This window comes from Onychomys torridus, chromosome X, assembly GCF_903995425.1.
Source record: "Onychomys torridus chromosome X, mOncTor1.1, whole genome shotgun sequence".
In the NCBI taxonomy this organism is placed as follows: Eukaryota; Metazoa; Chordata; class Mammalia; order Rodentia; family Cricetidae; genus Onychomys; species Onychomys torridus.
This window is the reverse complement of record NC_050466.1, coordinates 95,798,255-95,802,424: the sequence shown is the minus strand read 5'-3', so window position 1 is coordinate 95,802,424 and position 4,170 is coordinate 95,798,255. Positions and strand designations below refer to the sequence as shown.

The following is a 4,170-nucleotide window of genomic DNA, read 5'->3' as shown; positions in this document are numbered from 1 at the left end:
TGTGCACACACACACACACACACACACACACACATTTTGTTTCGTTTTGTTTTAAATCATTGTAATATTTATTGCTATTTCTGTTGAGCTTCATAAAGCAATGGGGTTTTTTCAAAGGCAGGATGTGACCTAGGACTTGAGAGTAGAAAGAAAACCAATCCTGCACTTCAAGTGAAGGGAAATTATAATTACTGAACGCTTTAGTCACAGCAGCTGAGACACAGCATCCCCTGTGTAGCTGGGCAGGTACTGGGGGAAGAAAGCCTGTGTCTGTGCCAGAAACTGGCAAAGCATCTGGTGACTTGAGGAAGATACCAAGTCGGACTCTGTGTCAAAGGGAGGCAGCAGGACCTGGGTTGTGCATCTGTTTCTTCTGGAGGATCTAACAACTACCAACTGTCCCTGCCATTGTCATATCACTCATACTTTGTGTTCAGTGTCCCCTTGTGCTGCTCCACTAGTGACCCAATCCACTGAGAAGTTTTCTCTCTGTCTTCCTCCCAGATGACAGGTGGCTGATAACTCAGATCTCGCTGAGCTTTCTTGTAGGAGAAGGTGAACACACTATTTGACAGAGTGACCAAGTAGCAGTTAAATGGAGGCCAGAAGTTGTAGATTGGATGCAGCAGGAAGTTCAGTTTCCAGCAGAAAGGCAAGCCAGGAGAACATGGGCAGAGGAAGGCTCCAACTGGAATCAAAGTAGAAGCCCCAGTCTTTGCTCACTGTGCAGTTTAAATCATCATAGCTTTGGTGAGGGTGTCATCTGAGATATATTAGAACTGTCCTTGGATGTTTGGTGACTTCTTGGGGTTTTGTAGGCCCCTGGCAGCCAAAATGTGTGCCCAGGCCACATTACCCACATATACTGGGTTAACTGTGGAAAATTTGCCAGTAACATCCAGAATACCATTATTTTTGAGGGCCCTAACCATTGTAACATAAATGAATGGACTGTTCTTGCCATAGATACACATAGGTCTTAAGGCACAAGTATGCAAAATGCCACCATTTTTCAGGCTGCACTCATTGGCTGCCAGCACTGCCTTCTCAGCCATCTTTTTGCTATATGGGTAGGAATCAGGCCATGTACTTTCAAGTTGTGCTTCCTCATGGCCATTCAGGATGATCTCCTTGTAGGAGTTAGGCCCCGCAACATCAGTTGAGCTGGTGTAGATGAAGGCTGGCACACTAGCTTGGACACAGGCTTCAAACAGGTTCTAGGTACCTTTCAGGTTGACATCCATGATGGTCTTTCTGGGAATGCCACCTAAGTAGTCAATGACAGCAGGAGTGCGGATGACAACAGAGATGCCCTGGGCATCCATAATGTCTCCCTCCAGCACTGTCACTTTGTCTTTTGTCTGCAGCTTAGAGAATTCCTCCCTGTTTCTGGTCTGAAGACTTTGTCCAGGGCTCTGACTTCCTGCAGCTCTTTCTCCTGCACCAACAAGCGGATGATCCCCTGGCCCAGAAACCCTCCTGCTCCTGTCACCAGGCAGCTTCTCCCTGGCATGGTCAACACAGGAAACAGATCGCAATGGGATTGTGTATGGTAGCATCCATCGTCTCTTTCTTATCATGTTTGTGATTGGTATACATAAGGGTTATTGGTTTTGGGTTAAGCTGTATTCTTCAATGTTAATGAAAGTGAGTTTCTGGTAGAATTTTTGGCATTTCTTATGTATAACATCATACCATCTGCAAATAGGATAATTTCACTTTTTATTTTCATATCTGTCTCCCTTTAATTTCCTTATCTCGAACTACTACTCTAGTTAAGACTTCATACAGTATATTAAAAATGAATGGAGGCTGCAGCCTGACCTCTGAAGCCCCTTCTCCGAGCCCATTCTCATCCCTTAAGGACTCTTGTTTCCCTAGTTCTTCTCCAGCATCACTCTCAGATTTTCCTTCTAGCCAATCTCCAGGTCTTTGTGATTCCTTTGACCCACAAAACCTCTTTATACCAGGGACCCACAGTTGTCACACTAGGCTGGGACTCAGATCAGAGCATTACTCAATCTTTATAAGAGAAATTTCTTCTTGCAATAGGTAGTAATCAACACAGAGAACCACAGCTGAACAATGTACAGAGAGCGGGAGACTTTGTATCTGCAACTCTAAATGGGATGTCTTTATCAAACCTATACCCTCAAGGTTCAGGAAGAGGAGCAAGAATGGTTCTAAGAGATGGAGGTAAGGATAACTCCAAGAAAACAGCATCTTTCAGACACAACAGAACTAATATACACATGTGCATGCACAAGACCAAAATATGTTCAAACCAGACAAAATTCCAACAAAAAGAAGCGAAAGATAATAAAAAGTTCCACCTTTAACCAGGGCAATATATGTAATTGATACCTTCTCAGAAAGGGGAAATCCATTTTCTCCAATGTAGTGTCATTGGTTATAGCAACTATGTTGCTAGAAAAGTAAGCTGGGATGAAAAGCCACTGACATTTTTTTCACAGCTTTATTGAAATATAAGTAATAACTACACATTTGATGTGTGCCATTTGATGAAGATAAAACATAGGTAGAAACAGTACAGTACTCACAATGTAGATAAAAGATACACCCTACATTTTTCATATTTCCCTTGTGTTTATTTGTGGTGAGAACACTTAATCTAGAAACTACCCTCTTAACCAATTCTAAAGTACAAAATTCTATATTTTTTTTTACTGTAGAAACCATGGTGTACATACATATATTCATCTTGTATAACTTTAATTTTATAGCTACTGAACACCAGTTCTTCATTTTCTACACTCCCTAGCATCTGACAACAACTACTGTGTTATTTGTAATTATTTTGATTGTTTTCAGTACCCATGTAAGGAAATATTAAATATTTGCCACTTAACATAATGTGCTTTAGTTTCATCAATATAGTCTATTTTTTTTTATTTTTGGTTTTTTGAGACAGGGTTTCTTTGTAGCTTTGGAGCCTGTCCTGGACTAGCTCTGTAGACCAGGCTGGCCTCGAACTCACAGAGATTCACCTGCCTCTGCCTCCCGAATGCTGGGATTACAGGTGTGCGCCGCCACCACCCGGTTTCATCAATATTTTCATAAGTAGAGAAATTACATTCTTTTTGAAGGATATATGTAATATGTTTGCTAGAAGACCAGGTAAGCTGTCCATGGACCTTCTTCACTCTCTCTGTTCCTCTAGTTCTCAGGGTTGCCCCTAGTACTGCAACAGAACACCAGCTGCAGCTTCTTCTCCCCCTTCCCAAACATTCTGTGGCTCCCACAGACCATTTCTCCTTAGCCTTCCCTTCTGGCCTCATTGCTGTGTCCCAGGCCCAACTTGCTTAGTCACAGGCTATGCCTGCCAGAAGACAAATTAGGCTGCCCATAGACCTTCTCTATTCTCTGTTCCTCCAGACACAATACTCAGGGTTGCTCATAGCACTGCAGTAGACCATCTACCCCTGGCATGCCCTTTCTCCAGCCTCTAAAACCAGCAAGCATTCCCTGTGAGCATACCTGCCCACCAGGCCAGAAAACATGTAACACATAGCCAACACACTCTCTGAAAATCCACAACGGAAACAGAAACCAAAGAAAACACACACCAAAAGAAGGCAAACTCAGAAATTAGTAGCTAGACCTATAATCCCCCTAAATCCATATACTTAGATGCCAATGCAAGAATATAATCAATAAACAAGGTAAGCAATCTGTAAACAGATGTACAGTGTAAGTACAATGACTTCAAAATTGTGACAATACATAAAATATCTTAAATGGAGGTAGAAATGTATAGTGTAATATAATAACAATATCCTTAATATGTATCAATATACAAAATATCCTAAACATAGGTAGAATGTACATATAGTATGGCAAATATAATTTTACATTTGTATCAATATATGAAATATTTCAAATAGGATTAGGAACATGCGCACAATATAACAATTACAGTTTTGAATTTGCATCAATTTACAAATTATCTTAAATAGGAATATAAAAATAGCTTACATCTTGTATCAATATACAAGAATCCATATCAGTGCAAACTAACTAAGGCTGATAGTTTGCTAAATTAGTTTACTAGTAGATACAATAATCGCCTTGATACACTATACCTATCCATTCCCCTTTTTTCTTTTCTAAAAAAGAACCCTGAGTCTGTTTTATGTCCCCCCATAAACC

At 40.8% G+C, this 4,170-nt stretch overlaps 1 pseudogene; it reads right to left on the bottom strand.

Moving 5' to 3' along the window:
* Positions 1-416: 416 nt before the first annotated feature.
* On the bottom strand, positions 417-1,513 carry LOC118573604 (annotated as a pseudogene).
* Between the last annotated feature and the right edge of the window lie 2,657 nt (positions 1,514-4,170).